Source organism: Dromaius novaehollandiae, chromosome 1 (genome assembly GCF_036370855.1).
Source record: "Dromaius novaehollandiae isolate bDroNov1 chromosome 1, bDroNov1.hap1, whole genome shotgun sequence".
Classification (NCBI taxonomy): Eukaryota; Metazoa; Chordata; class Aves; order Casuariiformes; family Dromaiidae; genus Dromaius; species Dromaius novaehollandiae.
Window position 1 is genome coordinate 160,278,451 of NC_088098.1, and position 24,798 is coordinate 160,303,248.

The window sequence follows — 24,798 nt, forward strand, 5'->3', positions numbered from 1 at the left end:
GTAGGCAATTAGGGAGGTTATTTAGCCCTACTTTGGACAGTGAAAGCAGGTATTAGGCAGATTTCAGACTAAAAGTTTTGAATAATCCTTCATGCTGTTTCAAGCCACACCATTACCAAATTATGTATTTCTCATTGGGAATATGAGGCTTTCACAATAAAACATATAGTTTGTTGAACCCTAGAGCAGCAAAAGCGACATTATAATTGATAATATAGAAGCTAAAAGAATGATTAAAACACCAACTAACACTAGGCCTGAGAAGCTAATGTTCCCTTTCTCCTCCTGTAGTCCATTATTCTTTGTCAACAGAACAGAACAGTCCTTTCTTAAACAATAAACCCCTTGAGACAAGCACCGTCACCTGTTGCCACACAGGCATACAGCACTTACAGAAATACTGCTGCCAATTCTCAAGTGGCGACCAGAGGCACTAACACAATACAAACAATCACAGAGTAATTGAAACCAAGTCTATGATCGCTGGTGACTAAATGCACTGCCTGAATACAAACCTCTTTTTGGTTTATCAAACATATAGACATGACAGAATCATTAGCTTGCTGTTATGCATCTACTCTCATATAGAGCAGTTTAAAAGGCTCACCATGTGCTCATCACATATTTTATGCTACTCTAACACTAATGCAGTGTCTCTGAAGACAGACACTAAGCAGGGATCTGATCTAAGACTGAAGCAAGAGGTTACCTTGAAGCTAGCTGTGAAAGTACAAACCTATCTAGTGAAGTATTTCTCAGTGAAATCCACAGCTGTAATAAGCATAAGATTTGTGTAATACACTTAGCTACATGCCTATGTAGAAACACTATTATTTGGAGCCTGTTAGAAAGAAGAACAGTTGCTATTCCTTACATTATTGCTATCCAGAATATCATCTTAACTTTTTCTTTTTAGTAACAAAGTAGATGATGCCAAAAAAAGTTTTTCCCACTGTTTCCTTGTTAATAAGTCATTACTTGGTCCTAAGAGATCTGTGACAGCAATAAAACTAATCTTAACCTATTGTTTATTGTTCTTTCCAGGATACACAATTTTGGTAACTTCTGATGTCATAGATTAAAGTAGAAAAGCTGAACAAAGGGATTATAAACCTTTAAGTACTGCAGGGTTTTTTAAAATTTGAAGTAGAAAAAAAGAAGAGGAGAAAGAATTGAAACAAACCTTCTTTCCTACAAAATTTTTAAATGACCTTGTAAGTCTATAGAAATTTATACATTTATGCTTCATATAGTATCATAGTAGACATTTGGTAGAGATGTTGGCCTTAATGTTTCCTGTCTACCATTCTTTTGTAATGCAGGAGCCATTTAGTGCCAATTGTTAAGAAGTTCCAATCTCAATATTACCCGAGTTTGCTTAAAACTTTACTATTCAAAAACTAGTACAGTGCAATGGCTACATTTCCTGAATAATGATTTTTGGATTGAATATTTGTACTACCTGGGTACTTCGTCTAATATGACACCAAGTGAACATCAATAATACTGTGAAGAAATTAGTTAAAAGGAAATTCTGATTAAACAGCAACGGTTTATGTTTCTATCTGCCTGTGTCGCTCAGAGCACATATTAGTAGTAAATATCTGCTGCTTTTAGTACATTATTGCCAATGCCACCATTACCCAAATTACAGGAAAACTGATCAGAGGTGATTCTAAAAGAGAAGCACATTTGGGCTTGACTCTCATCTTAACTATGGATACCTATCATTTGACAGATGAAATATAAATAGCAGTATTTGTATAGAAAAAAAGAACAGAATGAATGAAGCCTATTTTTCCCAAAATTGAAATATGATGACCATAAACATTCAACTTTGTGGGAATGGGGAAACATTTTTTGTCTTTCCAGGTGGAAAAGCACTAGCTAGGATCTGCATGTTTACTTTTAAAATTCTAGTAAGAATTAGAGGAGAGACTATGAACTTGTTGAGTAATTATATTGCAAATGGTTATAATGAAAGTATTGAATCACTGAAAGACTAACAGAGAAAGTGATGTATTTGACTTCTAAACTAGTCATATGCCTTTCTTAAAAATACAGTTTTGTTCTTAAATCAAACACAAACTAATGACCTCAGTACATAACTGTCTGTATGGAATTTAAGCATCTGAATTGTGAATTGTCTTTTCAGCTTTGAATTCTATGAAACCATGAAAATTTGGATTTACACTTGGTAATAAAGAATTTTCACCAAACATTTTCCTACCGTTTGCAATGAGAACAGAAAAGTTGTCCTCCTGTAGCAGTGTGAGTCTGGAAATAATGGAATTACACCAAGTTAAAAATAGCACAGTCAAGGGAAGAATTAACATCCCTTTTTTCTTCGCACATGCTAAGACACAAACTCCATATTGATCAGTTAATCTAACTTCTACATTGCCCTAACAAAATATTTCTATCTAATAATTCTGCAGCAAGCATCTGCTGATAGTACTAGTACAATCCTTAAGAAAAATTCATTCCAAAAATCATTTAAAATACACTAGAAATAGTCCCCTCACAATCAGTAAAGAAAATGTGTAGAACACGTCTTGTGGTGTAACTCGGTTAAACCTTGAATAGGCATAAGTGAAATGCACAGAGAAAGAACAATTACACTGTTAGGTGGTGGACTCACGTTCACTTACAGGCACAACTCTTACCTTTAATACAACTACTGCATCAGAAAACAATGCTGTATCAGGTGGTACATCAGGTTTAATTTGGTCTCTTTTTCTTAATCAGCTTTCATCTCAGAGAGCAGCAAGAGATCATAGAATGAATTCCCTCAAAAAGTTTTTACCACTACAATGATGTTCTCCATTTTCTGAACTATGGAACCAGAGACATTTGGGTTTAGAGCTCATAATTAGAATCTTCACTAAACACCCTTTTAATATTTGCAGTGAGAAAGAAAAGCATCTGTGTCTCATACTTTTTTTTAGAATCATACAATCACAGAATAATTAACGTTGGAAAGGACCTTTTGAGATTATCTGGCCCAACCTGCTCCCTCATGCCCCAAATCAGTTCCACCTGAGATCAGGTCATTCAGGTTCTTGCTTAGTTGAATTCTGATTATCATTTTTCTCACAAGACAAATACTAAAGAAAAACACTCAGCAGTAAACCCAAATTCCATTCTGTTCATAAGAAAAAGGTAAGGAAACACACAACCAATCTTCGTATTGGTATTTTGAAATAAAGAACCTGTGTAGCATAAAACAGAACAAGATGGTAGCTATGGCAATGGTATCTGTAGATATCTGTTAGTGAAGGAAAAGGTAATTGATATTTTTTCAGTGTTTTTTTTGTTTCATTTCATTTTCTTGCATGGGGTTCAATATCCAGTTTACATTATTTAGAGCTTACCTTATTGTTTTATTGCTTCACAACTGAGCTGTATGCAGATATTCAGATACAGCAGGAACATTACACAACTTCTGTCTATGCGCTAAAGAATTCTATGCTCAGTCCCCACTGTCTCCCAGAAAAGAGTGTAAAAAATTTATAAAAGCTGAGTAAAGGTTTATATGATACACTGATCATGTGATTTTTTTCTTATTGATGATAATGCCTTATATTGAGGCATTTCTGTCATAATTAGGCAAACTATGTTATGGAAATATATCATTACTATGGCATTACTTCTGCAAAAACTTCTTGAAGAAATGTAGATTTAATTATCTCACCCTAAGTATTTACTTCAGTAAATGAAGAACTCCCTGAAGGCCTCCTACATGTAAAACTATATAGAAAACATTCAGCAGAATTCAAAGGTATTACCCACTCTGAAATTTCAGTTTTGCAAAGTTTTCTGCATTAGACAGAAGGTATTTGGGATTCTGGCAAAAGATTTTAGGAACCTTAACATACTCTAGAAAGTATACAGAGGACATTCCCTTTAGCACTACACAGTCCCATACTTAATAATGACATAAAGTCATTTCACATAAAAGTTGTAATCAGGTCCTTGACTAGCTCATTTAATTGCCTCTGGAGGGAGACTGAAAAAGTCTGCTGAGTCAAGCTGTGCCATAGCTTACAAAAGGTGTTTCAATTAGAGTGCAAATGTTCAAACCTTTGAACTTGAGATTCACTTTCTGCTAGTGCCTGTGCAAGTAAATCTCACTCTGCTGTTCACAGATATTAATTCTTAAACGGACACATAAAACCAAAAAGTTTTACATTTGAATATTCCCAAATTTTTAAAAATTATACTGCTAATAATTATCCACTTTGACTATAGCTAGATGGCCCACCATTGGAAATCTGGGCTATGTTAACCCCCAAAGAAAACTTATTGTTATGAAATGTGACATAGCCTTTTTCTAGTTCATAAAAGGTAGCTGTCAAATAGTCACCCCTCTGTGAGCAGAGAAGTTTTCTTTTTAAAAGTTTGTAAGCAGACCGAATCACTATCATACTCCACTATCTAAGGGAACTACTGCTCCACAATCCTTTTAAATGAATCTAAAGAAGATTATGTCACCTTGCTGACTCATTTCAGTCAACATAAAACACTCTGAAAAGTATAACATTAAGCCACACAGATAAGATTGAATAAAATCGGAAAATGTCACCATCTCAAATTTGTGATAATGATGTGAGTCACTCCCATTGAGAAAAAGCCCCATTTACCACCTCAGAAAGAGCTCTTAAGAAACACAGCTGTACTTGTTATATCCCAATATGACAGTCAACATACAATTCCCTAGCAGTCAGTACTATTTATAAGGCCAGTTAGTGTGAATTATCACTTACATCTAAAATACTCTTAGATTTAATTTAGATATTAGTTACCACTGCCTATATGCTGAGGGTCTATTTGAGTTGCAGCATCATTGCTAGGTCTAGCTGACCCAAATCCCTCATGCCAAGTTTCACACCGATTTGTAATAACAAAGATGAACTGTAATCTTAAAAATTAACAAGTTAAACATAGAAGCAGTAAAAACTGTTGAAGAGGAGAATGAGCTCCAGCAGATCACATGTTCCCTTCTATAAAGCATTTACTTACTAGATCATCTTTGGAAGTTTGTCGCCCAAGAAAAGATCCACCTGACTGCAATACAAACTGCTACAGCTTGTAAATTTGCAGGCTTCCTGCCCAAAAGACTGATGATCTCTGCAAGATGCTTCTAAATCTCACTATCCTAAATATCAAGAACGAGAAATTTTCACTGACATCTCTGTGACCTGTTGCCAATATATTCACTGAGGTGACCCAAGAAAGAAACTGTAATTAATGCTTGAAGTTTGACATGCTAGGTATTTCTGCAAGTGATGGATTCTTGCACGTCTTGCTCTGATTTAGGTACAACTGCTCATAATTAAGCACTTCATTTCAGATTTCAGAAATACCTGTATTAATGTTAATGAATGCATTTATATTTATATTTGCAATGCCCTTCAGTGCCTCTCTTCAGAGCTATTATTTTTCCTTTTGTTTGGTTGCCATTGCCACCAAAGAACTATTAAGGCTTAGGAAATTAGAAATATATATTTACGCTTCTTCTGATTTACCCTCTACTCACCATTATCCTTTTCTTTTTTGTGTGGTAATTACTGGAAATGCTTATAGAATAATCACTGGCTGTTTATTATTCAATTACTATTCATCTGTATCCTCACAAAAACTAAGCAAATACATTCTTGACAATAACATCACTGTGATATCTCCAGTCAAAATCAGTCACCTATGACTAATGAGTGTAAAATGCCAATAATGAAATTCAATGCATCATATAGATGAGACCAAAATGCCCCTGAGCTGATTATTCATTTCAAATATCTATATTAGATGATAATCAATGGTGCATCATATTCAAATTGCTAATGGATTGCTAGCAGAGGTCACAGAAAGGTTTCAAGAAATAACTCTGAATCTGTGATATGAAATAAATAAAAAGCTAAAATGAAATCAAGCGCAGGTTGTTCAGACTAACAACCCATTTCTTTGTATATCAAGATGAGTGAAAAAAGATCAGCATATTTCTTGTTTACAGTAACAGCTTTTAAGTACTAAAACATGTTGAAACTAATAAAACAGAATTATAACTCATTTGGGTACAAGCCCAAAAAATTAAGTAGAGGTAACATTTTGAATTAAAGGATCCAGAATTTATAACATTTGCATGCCAGCTCAAATTAATTATCTTTTCAATAATGATAAAACACTGATTAGTAGCCTGTGCTTTTTAATACAGGCATGGATTAAGGAGAATTAAATGAAATTTACTAATTATAAAAAAAGCTAAAGTGCACCTCTGGTTTAACCTAACAAATAAGCAGCACACAGACTGCAAGTATGCCATTACATACATAAAATCATTTAGGTACAAGTCTGCATAGACTTGTGATATTTCAATTTTCTATTAATTCCTTCAGTTTTCAAAGTCCACTTGAAAGCTACTACGAAACTTCAAAGGGTGGGTGACACTTGAAACTGCTCTGGTGCATCAAAACAACTTCAGTGCAGTGAGAGACCAAGGTCTTACTCTTCAAGCTGCCCATGAAGATTAATCCAACTTCTCAGGTAGTAAAGTAGTATTCAAGACAAATTCATGTGGCAGTATCTTTCCTATGTAGTCTTTGTGAAGGACATTTCCAATGAAGACTGGGTAAATGGAATAATCTCTGGGTAGCAGAGCACTACTCCTGACCTGAATATCCCTTTTACAGGCATTTTGTCCATAATCATAAACATAATCAACATATTTGTATGGTTGGTCTTTTCTTTTACCTGGCTATCAACTTGATGCTCCAACTATAGCGTCATGAAACCCTGCTGAGACTACTTCCATTATATCCACTGGCACTACAACTAGGTTCCTGCATACAGGACTTCTGATGGTCCCTGTGGTCATAAAAGATTCTGTCCAGTAAGCAAGTATGTGCAATAAGATAATATGCTAGTTATTTTATTTCTTCAGTGCTACAGGCTGTAAATGTATGTGGCTTAGTTGACTTACTGGGATATAGGATCTTTCCATTTAGTTCTTCAGTTTGGCACTACTGTACTTTCCTAGGGATTGAAAATTACTGCCATTCAAAGTGAACTTTAGAAATGAAGCTACTGCTAATACGAACCCATTGCTTAATAGACATTTATCCACCATCACCAACGGTTGTATATGCGAAATGTCCCATATGTGGCAGTACCTCCTCCAAACAGAGGTAGAGTGCCCAGTGTCTGATAGGCTGCTGCTCACATTCATCCTGGGCAGATGACAACTGTACTGGTGTAAAGTTATGGACTCAACTGGCATGTGATAGCAAACTGATCCACATGTACATTATTTCAGGGTAGGGTGGGTACATTAGACTTCTAATGTGCACATCCTCAGGTGCATCTGCCTCCTACCTACTCCTCAGTGCCTGAGAAATAAAAACACAACACACACAACAGACACAAGGATCAATGTCTGGTTTATGCAGTGGAATATGCAACGGCTTTTGATATGCAATGGATCTTGAAGTATCTTCTATACTACTGTTGCTCATTTATCATTGCAAAGGTCATAGATTCCAGCATGACTAATTCAGAAGGGGAAAAGAAGTTAGTGACCTGTAAGTTATACCCAGACTCAAGTTGCTGGGTTATTCCCCCAGCTCTGCCACAAGTCATTAAAATTTGCTACAAAAAAATGAGTGTCTACAGCTTGTAGGTGTTGCAGACAGTAAGCAGTACAACTGAAGAAAAATCTCTTAAAGCAGATTTCTTGAAAGAAAGCAGTAATAATCCATTCTAAATTCTCCAATAAATATGTTGTTTTGTCTTCTAAGAAAGGTAAAAAAAAACCTTTCCACTCCCTCATCCCAGAGAAAAATTTGAATTATTGCATCATTTTGAATAAAATGAATCTCAAATGATTTATTTTGAACTGAAATAATATTGTCTTTTTAGACTGAAATGAGCTGTATTGACAAAACACTTTAAAATAACAAGTATGTATCATTTCCATGAAAATTCTAGTGCTTTGAAAAGCTGATGTCTGTTAATCTCCCCCCACAAAAACTCTGACAAACAAGTCTCAAACTATTAGTTATTTAGTTAATATAAAGAATGCCATCTACTGGCAATAATAATACGTAGCACTGTTCCTAATTGAATAGATTTGGTAAGCTTGCCACTTTCATGTACTGCAAATGATTCTAGAGTCCTACAGTCATTTAAGCAGAGAAAACTCTATATGTGAAACCGGGTGTTTTGCTCCAGGTTTCTTTTTAATGTCTATTCTTAATAGTTTCCTTCTGTTTGGACACTAGCTTCTACCAGGAGGTCATAGGCTGGGTTCATGACTTGCTTAAAAAGGATTTTTTTGTACGTGAGTATGTTCCACAACCTAACGTTTCACAAAGAGAGCAAAAGCACATACACCAAGTAAACAATAGTATAAATTAATTCCAAACATGCAGTTCCAAAATTGGCCTGCATAAAGAATGCCAAAGATGCAGTTAAAAGTTTATAAGTAAACTGGCAGAGAAAATGGACTCTTAGATGTATTGCTGTTCAATTCTCCTCTACTTTACAACTTTCCTAAAACATTCATTGAGTAAAGTGCTGTCATTTTGAAACAGATATTTAGGCATGGACTGATTTATAACGAGTAAGTAAAGTAAATGGTAATTATTTTATTATGCTACAAATATGAGAAAGAAAGGGTGTATATAATGCACTTTACCCAAAATTAAGAACAGTATGTCTTCAGATACTTAGGCTTTGAAACCATGTCTATGATCCATGCAAAAACATTAATTAATTAATTTAATATCAAAAATACAAACAGTAGTATTTAGTATCTCATTTTTCTGCCCTTCTCTGCCTCCATGTCACAGACTTATCAGATTCAGCAACTACTACTATTTGTACGGCATCAGTTTCTTAGATCTGGAATTTATCTATCTTTCTGAATATCTCTATCATTGGGAGATAGCTGGTTTGTTTTGTTTTTCCCAATACTAAGCTTTCAATTTTAGAACTGGAGAGCTGAGATTCCAGTAAATTTCACAGAATTTATGATTTAATCACAAGTACTTAGCTTTGTGGGTCATGTCTTGCTTTATTGGTTTTCTGAAGCGTAATTTAGATGACAAACTAAAAAGAACATAGACAAAGACAAATATCAGACTTCAAGTGTGCCACAAAAATAATTTTCCTAACAGAAATGACAAAGCTGTCTGCTGAAAGTATTTTGGGCACTGGACAAATAAAGATGGCAAGGAAAGGGCAGAACATTTGAACCAATTGGCCTATTACTTAGAAAAATTGCAGCAGTTCCTGTAAAAGAAATGCATTAATAATATTCAGGAAACAAAAATGAGATAATGTAGTATAGTAATTTCTAGGTTCTCTTTGTTAAACAGTGTCTCAGAAACAGCTCTATAACTTCTGGGACACAGATTTTGCCTTGGAAGAGGACTTTGTTAGGAATGTCTCAGTACTAAGACTGTCTCTCAACCTGACTCCCTTGACTTTGAACTCTCACTGAACTTTGCACCAGTTTTCTCCAAATATAAATTGCAGTAAACATCTTCACCTTAGAGTTATTTCCCAAAGTTTCATAGAAGTATTTAGAGTTTCATCCAACAAAGACTCCATGAAGTATTTAGGCTCCCAGTTACTAACTAGACTTCCACAGAACCTCTCAATGAGAGGTGAGATGCTGGGATACTTCCGTGGATCTCACTTCTCCTCAGTCTCCTTGATGCCAATTAAAATATTTAGTTCAGTCTGTACGCAGTTCTCATAGTTTACAAACCTCTGTGGAATCACTTAAAAGTACAGAAGTGCTTCCACATACCTGGTCCTATGTGGAGGAGCTTAGGCTATCATTTCTGTTTCCCATTCAAAGCAAGGATGCAACTAAGCTGATACAATCACAAGGAACAAAATACTATAAAAAACATTACCCATATAAAAATATTGCTGATTTTTATCCATAAGTGTTTCTTAGACGTTTAAAACACTAAAAAACTGCCAGAATAGCTTTTTGAAAGAGCATCTTTTTAAAGATGTTTCTGCCCTAACAGTAACTCATATCATTTCCTTTTTATTTTCTGCAGAGCCAAGTTAATCAAATGTTACATGTTTTTGCAAGTTAGTCTGTTCTTTTTTTTCCTTATACATCATATCTTTGATCACTGTGTACCTTCAAACCAAATAAACAAAACGTAATAAATAAGGGAGTCAATTTAAATGTCAAGATCCCATTGAATTCAGCATTTGCTAAATGTGTTAACTTCTTAAAGTTACTCTCGTAAGAAAAGCTGGACTTTTGTCCCTGAATGGAAAGTCTACAGACTTTGAAAATGAGAGTCACTATTTACCAAATTACCTTTACAGTGTTCTGACTATTACAAGTACCTGTATCTCTAATATATCAGTCATTACTTCATTCAGAGTTGGCAAACAGCACTCTGTTAGAATTAAACTAAAACACTACAGAACTACTGATGTTAGCCTGCTAGGTTATTCTTGCCTATCAGAAGAATAAAATTCTCTTAGCTTTTTAATACCTTTCACCCTTACAGAATTTAAAGAACTTTTTAATCTTTGTACTTTTATGTTTCAAATTTGCTCTCCTGAAATACACTTACTGTTGGAGCAGAATACGGAGCAACTCTGCACCATAAGCATGACATAGCAAAATATTTAAAGAGAAATAGTTATCTTCTCAAACATGAAACTATGAGACAAACAAGCAAGTAAATATTGATTAAGCTGGAATCTGGTCAGGTCTTAACCTAGCTAAGAAAAAGTGGGGCTGTGTGTCATTTTGGTATCACAGGAAGTTGGGCTTCTAAAATTATACACATATTCCCCCAAGCAGTGCATGTTTCCTTTTCAAAAAACAAAATCTGAAAAGTGTGGTATTCACCAAAAATGCAAACACTTTTGGTTCTTGACCATTTTCAGCCTAAGAAACTGCTCTCCTTTGAATTTTCAGTGCTTTTAAGGCATTTTTAAGTGAAAACTCTCATAAAAGATACACAAGGAAGGAAACAATCACACTAGTCAGCCAACCTGGGAATCTATTAATCTTCTGTCACACTATCCAAAATCAATTCTGGGACAGCACTGATTCATTTATTTTACATAAGCTGCTCTCTTGGAGAGGGCACAAAGCAGGTAACAGCCTCAGAGTAGGCAATGGGTCCTTGGCAAGCTGGTTTGGATACTCTTTTCTTTCTTTTATCTTTTCCTGTGGGCTATGTAGACATCTCATCAAGCACTGAGCAAAAAGCAGGTCAGTCCTTATTACTATAACAACAGCATTTGATGGCTGTCTCTTCACTAGTCAGTTGAACATGATCAGGACCATTCCCTGGGACTGAGGCCAACTGGCAAGGAACAACTGGCACACGTACTACTGAGTGCTCTTACACGAAGGTGGCACCATCCAAACTGCCTAGTGGGAACAGTCATTAACTTACGCTAATTCCTGAACTATAAACAGGAATCATTTGGAAAGCATACTAGTTGGCACAGGGCAAAAGTGGGCCAGTGACTCATCTAACCATTTGACAGTACAGACAAGCAAGCTGCAATGCCTGGGAATGATCCCTAGCACCCTTTAATTTGCTAGTCTAGAGGTAGCTGCTATGGCAGCTTGATACACTCGATGAACTACAACAGGGTATTCAGGACAAGCACTTGTATCCGGATATCAACAGCTGATGTTTTTTACTCCAGCCCATGCATACTTCTATTCATTTTATTTGTACTGTTGTAAAATGTTACAGTGTGGGGTAAATAATTTCATAAACTGATGAGATTCGTAGAACCCAACCAAGGCATCTAAAGGTCAGCCTTTTGAGTTAATAGCCACTCTATTTAAGGACAGTAGGGAAAAGAAAGAACCTCCAGATGAAGACTTATCTTATTGTAACACAGAGATATAAAATAAATTGTAAGAATTGCCCTCTGGAGATACTATCATTCCACTGAAAACAAAGGCTGAAGTATCTCAAATTTAGATGTCTAGCTAAATTACGAGAGATGAATCTTACCTAGAGTGTTCTACTGTGTTTACAATAGCTAATACATATGTTAGCTATAATAATAACAATAATAGCTAATAGCTAGCATGATGGATGACCTGACCTTCCCCCCCCCTCCCCCCCACTGTAGGCAGCTGTACAGGTAAGCAAAAACGCTCTGTTGTGTGTACTACAGTCAGATCTGCATTTTCAGATGTAAGCTGACTCATGCCGTAACATTTTAATATACATAATCTATTACAAAGATAAAATGAGTAAAAGTTCTGGACAATACAAGCCTTCATCTCACTATTTTTGCTGCAATATACAACTCCATGACTTTATATCATACATTCATTCCAGTCAACAAGCTGTGAAATTTAATCAGCTCTCATAGGTACACATGTACACACACACCTCACTTTCTTCTTTTTGCTAGCAGAGTTTCTTTTGGAATGTCTCCTGTTCCTGTGATCAAACTACAAATACCCGATATACCAGAGTTATCAGAGAGACAGTACTTAAGGGTACTTTCATTTTGAATAGCTACTGTGTTTACAAAGATTTAAAATGAACCTACATCAATCTCTTCTGTTGTATGCATTGCTTTAACACACCTTTGGACAATTCCTGTTGCTCATTTCAAAGAATAGTTTTGTCTTCAATGTGAATCATTCCCATGCAAGTATTCAAGACTGATAAATCCTGACTTAAGGTTAGGCATCATTTTTGAAGTGAACCAAAATAGGATCATACCTTGAAGCAGCAAACATTTCATGTACTTTAAAAATGATTGTTTGTTTTAATTGGGCAGATCTTCTCTGAGTGGAATGAATAGCTTGTATTCTAGTTGTTTACAAATGACCTGGTATATCAAATCAGAAGGTATGATTTTTGAAAGTCAGATTTTTGTTAGGCATCCCTTTGCAGAAACTAAAGAGATTTTACTGCAGACCTCTGACTATCAAGATATACTGCTTAAGTGTATGCAGTTTTTCCAGCTAGCATTCTCAACAACGTATTCCTTTTCTGGACTCTAAAAGCACATACCATCCATCAAAGGTGTTGATGTATTGCAGGACTATATTCAGCTCACTATCCAATCAAATGAAAGAGACAGACTAGACAAAAGATTCAAAGGAAGTCTAGCACAAATGAGTGTCAGTCCATTCTTTGATTAGGTAATGGCAATTATGATAATTACAGCAATTCACTACAGGGAAATGTTCCAAAATTGCCAGCCTACTGCCAAGTGTAGCACTTGCACTATCCACTTATGCAAAGCTTTGCCTGAACTTTTTGCATACTAACAATGTTCTTTCAATTGTAAACAGCATAAGTTGGCCTGATAACTTATGACTGTGAGCTAATACATCTTATTAATATATGTCAAATTTTTCTACGATACACACATCATTTACTGATATACAACTCACTGGAATTTAAAGAGAATGAACACTATTAAAAGTTAACTCAAACTTACACACAATAGCATGGAAAAAAATATTATTTATCACATACTCTATTTCTGCATAATAATTCCAATGCTGACTTTTTTATACTATCTGGACAAAAGGTAAGTGCATTATGTGGGCTTTTTTTTTTTCAGTTTGCCTTCTATATCATGCCCTACAGTTCCCTGCTCTGCTTAACAAGAAGCTAAGCTCGAACAAGTTGAGAAACCAGGGGTGCCTGAACAAAAAAGTCAGCTCTGTCAAAAGACACACTAACAGTCACTGAAAGCTGATGTTTAGGAAGCAACAGAAACTCCCAACAGAAATCCAAAATGGGAAGGTATAGGTTAAGAACAATTAAGCAAGACTGGGATATAGAAGAGAATAAATAGAGAAGATAGCTAGCTATCAGAGAGAAGGCAGTCCTGGCTTTCAAATTCTTAATAGGTTGTCTTTCACAAATGAAAGAGGTCATCTTTCTCTGCTGGAGGAAGAATTACAATCCAGGGAACAATAGCCAGGAAGACTATTCCACACACGAGAGGAAATCTGCAATGTGACCAGAGGTGGTAGCATGCCAGAGGCACTGACTGAAGGAATAAGGGGGATACTTCATGCAGCTAATGCTCACAGCCATCAGAAAAATACATAAACAGTGGAAAGAATAAAGTCCAATTTCTTACAGATTTGTGCCCTACCCATTCTTCTCCATTATAACAACCCTAGTTAAACCCATGCCTCCAAATACACTCCAACAAGCATTTAGCTCCTTTGGAGACAAAAACATGCAAGCTGGATGGCTAGTGGGCCTGTGCAGATTGGCTCCCTGACTACAGAAAATGTTTTGTTGAGTTGTGTCTGCCTTTTCACTAGCGGAGGCACAACTTAGAATCTCTTCTCTAGGCAGTTGCCAATAAAGCACTTGCATACTGATCTCCCCCCCCCCCCCCCCCCCCAAGTAATATCACAGAGAAAAAAGGCTAAAGTTGAACTGGATGATTTGAAAACCAAGGAAACACACTCCCTTGCTTTTCCAAAAGATAAGCAGAATGAATGCAAGGAAGAACTATATAAGATACACCAGGTTTCAAAATTTTGAAACAGAATGGCTGGCACTAATCTGTGCATGCATCACTCTTGTTTCTTGGAAGGTGAAGCTACATGCTATGATTTAATGGACATTAATATGATGAAGAGTCTGACACATGACAAAGCCAACTGATTGCTGCTCAGATTTTGCAGTTGTAGTTGATCTATGTTCATGCTAGATGTTCCAGCTACTCTATGGAATTTTTCCTACTCTGTTAAGTACATAAGCTTGACAAATGGCATGAAGATGTACTTAGAATTACAGCATTCCTCAGAATGGATGGTTACATAATCATTTCTAAACAATTATATCCAATCTCTTCAAAACTGCATAAGAAATCAAAGCTGATTGACTGCAAAGTACAGTACACCAGCTGTATCATAGAATCATGGAATCATGTATGTTGGAAGAGCCCCCAGAGGTCATCCAGCCCATCCTCATCCTCAGAGCAGTCCTGTTAGCAGGTTGCTCAGGGCTGTGACCAGCTGAGTTTTGAATACCTCCACAGATTGAGATTTCACAGTCTCTCTTAGTGCTTATTCCAATGTTGACCACCCTTATAGTAAAAAAAAAAAAAATCCTTATATCGAGTTGGAATTTTCCATGTTTCAATTTCAGTCCATTGCCTCTCCTCCTACCATCGTGCACATCTGAGATGAGTCTGGCTCCATCTTCTCTACACTCTCCTATTGTAGACAGCAATTAGGTTTCCCCTTAGCCTTCCCTTTTGAAAGCTGAACAGACCCAGTTCTTTCAGCCTCTTCTCATATGTCATGTGCTCCAGGCCACTAAACAGTCTTGGTAGCCCTCCGCTGGACTCATTCCAGTAGAATATCCTTCTTGTATTGGGGAGTCCAAAACTGAACAGGACTCCAAATATGGTCTCACAAGTGGTAAATAAAGAGGAAGAATCACTTCCCTTAATCTCCTCGCAATAGTCTGGCTAATACAGCATATTACATCGCTGGCTTTCTTTGCCGCAAGGGCACACTGGTGATTCTTATTCAATTTGCTGTTGATCAGGACCCCTAGGTCTTTTGCCGCAGAACTGCTTTCTACCACCCAGTTGGCCCCTGGATGGGATTATTCTATCGCAGATGTCGGATTTTGCATTCACCATTGTTGAACTTCACACGGCTCCTGTCAGCTCATTTTTTCAAGCCTATCTTGGTCCTTCTGAATAGCAATCCTCCCTTACAATGTAGCCCAATTTCTTGTCATCCACAAACTTGCCAAGAGTGCACTCCATCCCATTATCCAGGTTGTTAATAAAGATGTTGAACAATACTGGTCCCATATCAACCCCTGAGAGACATCATTAGTAACCAGATGTCAGATGGACTTTGTTCTGATGACCACTACCCTTTGAGCCTGATGGTTCAGGCAATTTTCCACCCACCTTATTGTCCAGCTATCCAGTTCATAGCTCAACAATTTGACTATAAGGATACTGTGGGAGACTGTATCACAGATCCTGCCAGAGTCAAGATATACAATATCCACCAGTCTCTTCTTATGCACACACACAATCATCTCATCAGAGAAAGCAATCAGGTCAGTCAGGCACAGTCTGCCCCTGGTAAATCTCCATGTTGTCTTTTTACAGTCAACTTCTTATCCTTCATGGAGCTGGAAACAGCTTAAAACAGTATTTGCTCCACCACCTTGCCAGAGACAGAGGTTACGCTGACTAGCTTGTTCCCTGGAGACTCCTATTTGCCCTTCTTGAAGATGTGTATGATGTTTGCATTTTTCCAGTCATCAGGAACCTACCCCAATCACAGTGATCTTTCAAACATGATAGAAAACAGCCTCACAATGACATCAGCCAGCTCCCTCAAAACCCTTGGATGCATGCCCTCTGGTCCCATAGACTTATACATGTCCAATTGGCTTAAGTGTTCCCTAACAGTGTCTTCCTCTATAGTGGGTAGCGCTACATTTTTGCAGACTCTACTAGTAGACTTCAGGAAATGGGGAACCAGAGGGAAGATCTCACCAGTGAAAAACAAAACAAAAAGTACCTCAGCCTTTTCTGTGTACTTTGTCACTAGGCTCCCTATCCTGTTGAGCAGCAGGCCGACTTTTTGTTTTCTCCTTCTTTTTGCTGATGATGTACTTACAGAAGCCTTTCCTGCTGCCCTTCACAGCCTTCACTATTTGCAACTCCAGCTGAACTTTGGTTTTCCTAACCCCATCCCTGCATGCTCAAGCAGTGTCTTTCTATATTTCTCCTAGGTAATCTATTTCTGCTTCTACCTTCTGTATACTTCCTTTTCACATTTGAGCTCAGCCAAGTGTTCCCTGGTTCATCCATGGTGGCCTTCTGTCACCTTTGCTTGCCTTTCTGCACAATGAAATGGCCTGTTATCAAGCTTTGGAGAAGTTATCCTTGATGATCACAAGCTGTCCTGAGCCCTTTGGCCTTCCAGGGAGGGTTTCCCATGGTTTTCGGCCAAGTAGCTCCCTGAACAACCCAAAATTTGCTCTCTTGTAGTGCAGGGTTGCAATTTTGCTGTTGATCTTGCTCACTTCTCTTTAACAATTTTAAATTCCACAATCTCACAGTCACTGCTGCCAAGGCTGCCATCAGCCTTCACGTCCCTGCTTACTTGTTGATGAGTAACAGGTCCAGCACAGCATGTCCCCATGTCTACCACCTGTGTCAATAAATTGTCTTCCACGCATGCCAGAAATCTGCTGGATTGCTTGCATCCAGCCCTACTGCTCTTCCAGCAGAAATCAAGGTGGCTGAAATTCCCCATGAGTAGCAGAGCCTGCAGTCTTGAGGCTCCCTTCAGCTGCCTAACTTTGTCTACATTCTTTCTTCACCAGGTGGTCTGTAGCAGACCCCTACCCAACAGCAGCTGTATTAGTCTGCCATCTGATCCTTATTCATAATAAATAATAAATATAGATATATAATATATAAAATAATTGTCTGCATCTTGCATATCCATGTAAACATCAGAACTGGTTTTGTCCTACATCATCTTTCTCACTGACAAGAATAAACTAAAAGATATTTGAATCAAAAAGTGCTATAATAAAAAAGAGCTTGTCAAGCTTTTTTCAGTGTGAAGCGTATCCATGGTTGTTACTCTGCCAGCCAAAAATGCCACAATTTAAAGATTCCTTGACATGAATGTTATACTAGTGCTTTTATCTCCCACCCCTAATTCCTAAGTCTCATCCTAAAATAGACACGTTACTATTCCTCTGTTCTTACCTTTTCTCAAACTTCTCACTCTGAAAACCAGTGGGAAACTTCAGAACATTCACAATTTCTATTATAGAAGTTTCTGTGAACTACTTCATTCATGCAATTATTATCCACATCTCAGAAACAGACAACTTCCAGAACACCCTGCTTCTACCAGAACCGATAAAAAAGCACTTGGTCAGAAACAAAGTACTTCCTGAATCATATTTCTTACTGAGCTACAAGTACTGTAAGTACAGGTACACTGCAGAAGTGAAATGTTCTCCTAACTTGCAATCCTCCCTCGATTCCTCTGACCCTACTTGCTCTCTCCCCAAAAAGACAATGGTAAAAGGGAATAGCCACCAGTACTGTAGGTGAGTCACTGACAAAGCAACTGTATTCCCTAGAGAAATACTGCAGTATTTAGCTACTGAATACATTTTGGTACAAAAGGATAAATATTTTTTTAAAAATACAGGGTGAAAAAGAGTAGCACAGTCTCAGCAGATCTAAGCTGGCTTTCTTAACTAAAGTTAGCTTCCCTAGGTTCCTGCTTCAATTGACAAAGAGAGAGAGGTTCATACCAAGTCTGAATCAGAAAAGCAGTTTACAATCACTGATCTGAACTATCTACAGAAAAACCTTTCCTTGCTCCTTAAGAAAAGGGAGTCTACTTTTGGGTGATGCAACTATCCCTCTGTACTTTTTCTCATAGACTTGAACAAACTTTGGAGCACCATTCCAGCATATAAGAGTTAAAATAATCACGTTGTTTACCAAAAACTTTCATGTCAGCTCAACTGGCATTAAAGTACTAGTACTGTCTCATATTAAAGTACTAGTATTTTAAGAGTGCCTCTCTGCATGAAGCACACACGTATAACTGAGCTCACTTTCAGAGTTGATGAGGGTGAAAGTTAGAGACGCTCACGGTGATGCATGACTTGCATTTATGTTCTGTTCTTGTTACACCAGCTAATAATGTTACTTGCTGCCAGACTGTCTACTATAGTGCTTTAATTGACACCTCCTTCAGAATGCAGGGGTCATGCAAAATGAATGAAAACAGCAGGCCAAATTCAGAGATGATGTATATTAGCGTAATTTACACTTCAATTAAACAGTGTGATTTGCATAATAAGAGGCTGCAATAAAGAGCTGGTAGCAGGGATAGTAACCTAGATTTTACCTTAAGACTGTTTACACTTGTCTGCTCTAACACCATCCTATCATATATAAAGTATACTGAATTATTAAAATGGGAACTTCTACTACCATCTTGCCTGACTAAGTCAATAAGCAATAGGCTTTGAAAACAATGTTTGTCTATAGGTTCCCAACATAAGATGTTCTTGGCTGACTGGTTTTGGCAATACCATACTAGGGGAAAACCCTGAAGTCCTTAATTGACAACTGCACTTAGAATAAAAGCAACTGTAACTCTGAGGACATAAAATTGAAGTAAATTAGGCTCCCTTGGTAAAGGCACAGGACTAGTTCTCATGATCTGGCACATTGCACAAGCAGTCCTTCTGCCCTTTTGTAAAGCCTCATGTCTATCTGTAGAGATTTACCTCTCAAAGAGATGATCAGATTTACATTACTGTATTACAGTTTGTACAGATTCAAAAACTGAAGATCTACTGAATGACATCCTCCACCGGTTTATATGAATCTATACTAGCTGAAGATCTAACCCCAGAAGTTATTTACAAGCTGAATGCTTTTTGTCATAACTATGATCAACCACGTAAGACTTAAAAAGGTCAGAAGAGAATTGCATAGTTACAGCTGCTTTTAGGCACGTATTTAGCACATATCTTCTTTATATCTAGGTTCTATCCACTCGTGTTGGTACACAGACATGATTTATACCATGTGGCTTCTCTTTCCTTCTGCATAAGGTGCTATGTTGTATCAACTGGAATTTACAGGATTTCTTTGTATCTGCCAAGGCTTTGATAAGCTATGTTTCAGACCTGCATAAAGTTTATAGTATATGGTAGAACAGCCAAGAAATCCTGGAAGCTTTAGGGCTTTGCAACAGCTGCTGGACAGTGGCACTGCTCTTTGCAGCTGTCACTGACCCTTATCCCTAAGCTTCGTTTCCAGGCTCCAGGAGATCTTCTGCTGACTAGCAATATCCATTATGGAATTCCAGTACTGAACACAAGTGATTAATTCACTGTCTCAAGTCACCACAAGGAATCCTCAATAATGCATTGAGCACTGTTGCTTTCCCACTAAGTTAGTCAATATCTGATTATTTTAAATAGAGAAGAAACAGCACTTGCACTTTTCCCCTGTAAAGTAACTATGGTCAATAAACTTTCAAAAATGCCATAGCAACTTACAAGCTCACCAATTTAATATTTTGGAAATGGAACTTAGGAAGAGTTTGAAAAAATAACAAACTTTTTTTTCAGTACAGAATCAAAACACTCTTTATATTTCAGACATCCAATACTAGAATGTAAGCTTAAGGGGGAATTTCACAGACAAAGAAAGTCTCATTCTCTCCATCTGAAAAATAAATAAAAGTGTTTTTAGAAAGGAGATTAAAATAGTAAAAGACACTATCAATAAAAAGCTTTGTCATTTATCTGCCTTTGGATCACTGCCATGGGATGGTTGCCTCCACTCAGGGTAAGTGATGAAAGCAAGATGATTAAAAAAAAGCTCTCATCTATTCTTCTCAAAAGCTCCTCTTTTTATTTTCAATTCTCTTCTTCAAGGCTATTTTATTATACTTATTTTGACGTATGCTTTTCACCGTAAGGGAAAACTCAAGTGAGTGCTGTGCATTACAAAGATAGGAAAATGGTTTGTCTTGTCCCATAACCCTGATAACAATAACCTCTCTCTTTACTCCTTACCTTGAGGAGTTTTTGCTGTCTTCTCTTTTGTCTCTGACAGTGGTCCTGTTGTACAGTGTATTCTTAAAAGAGGCAGACTTTAATTATGAAATGTATTACATCTATACTGAGAAGTCATTCACGACATCAAAAAAAAGTGCTATCAGGAATAAAACTGTAGAAGGTATTAGTAGGTTTATGTCAATGAGGCCAGCTAGAACCTCTCCTGCTTCTCAACATCTTTCTGTTCAGAAATCATTTTTGGAAAGTACCTCACAACAGTTTGTCTAAATTCCCGAAGTTGTCATCCATTCCTTCTCTCCCATTATATATTATAGAAACTATCAAAGGTAAAGACAATTTGACTGATGTAACTGAGAGGATATATATATATTTTCCCTGTCTTCATTCCAAAGTGTAGAGATTCCCACTTACTGCTCAGCAGTTCAGTATGAAGTCTTCTCTCTTCTTCACCTACTAAAACAGCTAAGAAATAGAAGGCTACAATGGAAAATATTTTCGGCACTGCTCTGCTCTCCTGAATGCTGATCAGCACCAATGAAACAGCTTGTTATCCTTGCTTGTGACTGAAGAAAATCAAGAAGGGAAGTAGAATCTGGAATAAAAGTTCCCTGCTTCAACTGCTCTCAGGAGAGCAAAAGGCAGATTGAGAAAATATGATCTAGCATTTTACTGATAGTGATTACCTAAGTAGGTCTTGTTCTTTAAAATTTCCTTTTAATTCTCTAAATTTTTAATACAAATTTGATGTATACCTGATATATTTAAACATCTTACTTAAAAGACTTTATTTCACAGTGTTTTCTTCCTGTATCTTTTTTCTCTTGTTAAGGTTATGTGAATTCTTACAGTTAATGAAACCTGGGATTCTTCAAAACCTGGATGTTTAAACAGTCAACATTCTCTTATTTTGTATTGCTGATGCCTTTTCTACTCCTGCTCATGTTAGAACAAAACGTGCATTATATATGACTAGTAAAATTTGGGAACATTTAGTTTAAAAATCTGCTACCTTATATTAAAATTTGATATTAAAAGCATATTGGGCCACTGAATCATCCAGGGAGTGTCTGATAAAAAAAGTAAGATTATGGTAACATTCTCTTTCAAATCCTGTTCCTGTCATCATTATCCATAAAAATAAGGTATCAGGTTTAAAGTAAGCATCTTCACAAGATAAAGTTCAGTGCTATCAAAGAGGGAAGCTTTTGGCCCCTTAGATTGATTGAAAATTTTTGGAAAGTATCATTTTGCCATGATTTTTGTGCTAAAATGATAAAATATCATGCCAATGAAACAAAGGGTATAATGCTTAACATAAAAACAAAAACAAAATCTCTGAGCCAAAAAATACAAATACAAAACCTTTTCTTTATGTAGAATTTAGAGGATTTGAAGGCTTTATTTTGCTTTTTTTAACTGGCTCACCTTCTGTAATTATTACTGGAGATCCTAAAAAGTGAAGCTGAACCATTGCAAGTGTTATAGCCCTTACTTCCAAATTGGAAAGCTTTGCGAAATGCACAAAAAATTAAAAATGGCCAGCCAAGACTTTGAAGGAATATTTTTTCAGTGCGTGTTATGCCGTCATGGAATTTTGTTGGGCTACTATTTAAGTGAAAGATTATGACATTTTGAAATCATACTTAACATTTCAACAAGAAAATACTACCTAGAAAATAAAATTTTCATTAATCTTAGGAACATAGTATCACAACTGAAGTTTCAACCTCCTCTATCTAAAAATTTGAGCATATGTCAGTATTTAAAATAGAAAGTTACTATGAATTATAATACATCTACATTTTTTCTGTACACATTATGGTTATTTACATGTGATTAAAAACCATAAGAATGCTTTCTCCTTCAACATCCTTAACAAAGAGCATAAAGTGATTGCAAAACAATGGGTCAGTTGTCATAATCATTGTTGACTATCCTAGAGATAAAAAATGCAGATGAGTAAAGACCATTCTTCAAAGACACACAAGTATATGGCAAATAAACTGCAGCTGCATCTCTTGGCTTCCTGTTCTGCATTCTAGTCCATATATGAACTTACTATATGATCCCATTAAATAAGGACTTTATGTATTTCTTCAGCAGTGCAGTAGATGTATCTGTCGTCGTACCATAGCCAGGAGAAAAATATTACAAGTCTATGACCAAAATAACAATGTTCAAATGAAAATGAAAACATTTCCACCTTCTCTGGAACTTGGCCTTCATTGTCACTCAATCTTTCCTACTGACTTCAGCTAAAATGAGGCTGGTTTTACAATGCCATGGCCTTTCCCACTCCCAGAGGCTTTGAAAGAGATTGTGTTTAACTGGACTTAGTTAGTTAGTTTCCTTTGCTTGTGTAACAGTTCCACCCATGACAACCAACAATAATGAGTAGTAAGATTTTTCAAAGAATTTAGCTCCACAAGTCCAACTAAAATTTAATAGAAATTAACCACTTATCTCCCTTCAGCTATATAGGAACTTTTTCATAATTTTTAAGATACACTAAATATGCTGGAAGAAGGGGAAATCCAGGGAATCTAGGGTGAAAAAAACCTGCCCAATAAATGGCAAATGTTTAGACTTAAATCTTTCCTTTCTGTTTTTCTGTCCCAATTTCCAGAACAAATTTATTCATAGAACTGAAGCAAGATACCACATTCCAGAGGAAAAATACTTCTTTTAAAATGGCAGTTTCCATGGGAATTTTTTTTCAACGGTGGAAGATAGAATTCCCTGTTCGTTCATTACAGTAGCTGTCAACCATATCCTGTCCTGGATACACATCTATGCCATTTGCAGTCCTCATAAACCTTGGTGATCGCCTCTTGTTTGGAAGTCAAAGGAAGTTGCCAAAGTTCAGTCGAACCTTTTGTTCCAATAGATACTGTTTATATTCAAAAATTTTGGCCATCAAAACATTCAGTCAGGCCTATTTACTCCAAAGGTATGTCACTGCTCATATCTCTACAAGAGAACACTAGTAGCATTAATTCTCATTTTTTTTCAGAATGCCAACAGAGTGGAATTACTGCCATTAATATTCAGAGCTCTAAACTCACTGTTCCCCACCATACTTAATAAAACCGTTCAAAATTTAAAATATAAACAGAACAACATGTTCCATAACTTAAGACTGTATTTTTTCTCAAATGAAGCTTGTTTTTAAGACACTCCTTATTTTTTCTCTCTCACTTGACTCTTATGGTTTGTGGTGCAATTTTTTTAAATGAACATTTTAACTGTGTTTAGGCTCTATTATGCACACCACGGAATGGGCTCCAAAGGCTCCACATTCATAAATCCTAGTGAAGTAGATGGGAGCAGAACCATTCAGCATCCAGTGGGATCAGGACAAGAGTAAGCCAGTATTCAAAAAATATTAATTAGCAAGGAAAAAAAAATGCCAACACTTTCTTTTAATTATAATTCTTCTTGCAATCACAAACAATTAAAATGCAGTGATTTCCCTACGGATGTTTCATGTTTCACTTAGCTTGTAACCAGAAATTCCTTTGAGAATTTTTAGCAAGAATCAATAGATATATTTCACTGAAAAATGGTAGCCTGATTAAGAAAAGCAAGAGCAACGATCTAGTAATACATAGTTCTTTTAAGATACAGCTAATGCTACATTAGCTAAGTTCTGTCCTGTACACATTTATAGGGGAAGAAGAATATAATTATCAAACTTGAGTGGACAGCCTAAAATTTCTGACTATGTTAGACAGTATTAATAAAAGAAGAAATCGCAAATGAAATGACATCTAGGGTCAAATGCAATAATTTAAGAGCAGCTTCAGATCTTTCCCAGCAAATACTTAAGTAAGCAGAATTCTTAACAACTTCAATTACCAGTTCTAACGAAAGTCTGTGTCATATTTACCTTTCTCTCTTCTCTCTGCAAAAAGCACATTTCATATGGTGACACACCAAAGTTATTAGGTCCTTTTCTTTCAGAGGAATGTTTCCTTTGCTTGCAGTTTGTGTATTTCAACTGTATGCATGAGCTTGTATATTTTTTAGTCAAAGCTTTTGAAAAGGCAGTGTCACAAAGAAATGCTATCAAATGAAAAGACAGTGGCTAACTAGAAAACTGCACTGAAGAACAACAGCATTTTAGAAGTCACCTCTGCACTCAGTAGAACAGGTTCTCAGGCAGCCTAAATCTGAACAGCTC

The 24,798-nt window shown here is 36.6% G+C and overlaps 1 protein-coding gene across 2 annotated transcripts in view; it reads right to left on the bottom strand.

The window, feature by feature from the left end:
• Nucleotides 1-24,798, bottom strand: part of ITGBL1 (integrin subunit beta like 1) — a 151,350-nt gene that overhangs the window by 43,754 nt on the left and 82,798 nt on the right. The window lies entirely within an intron of this gene.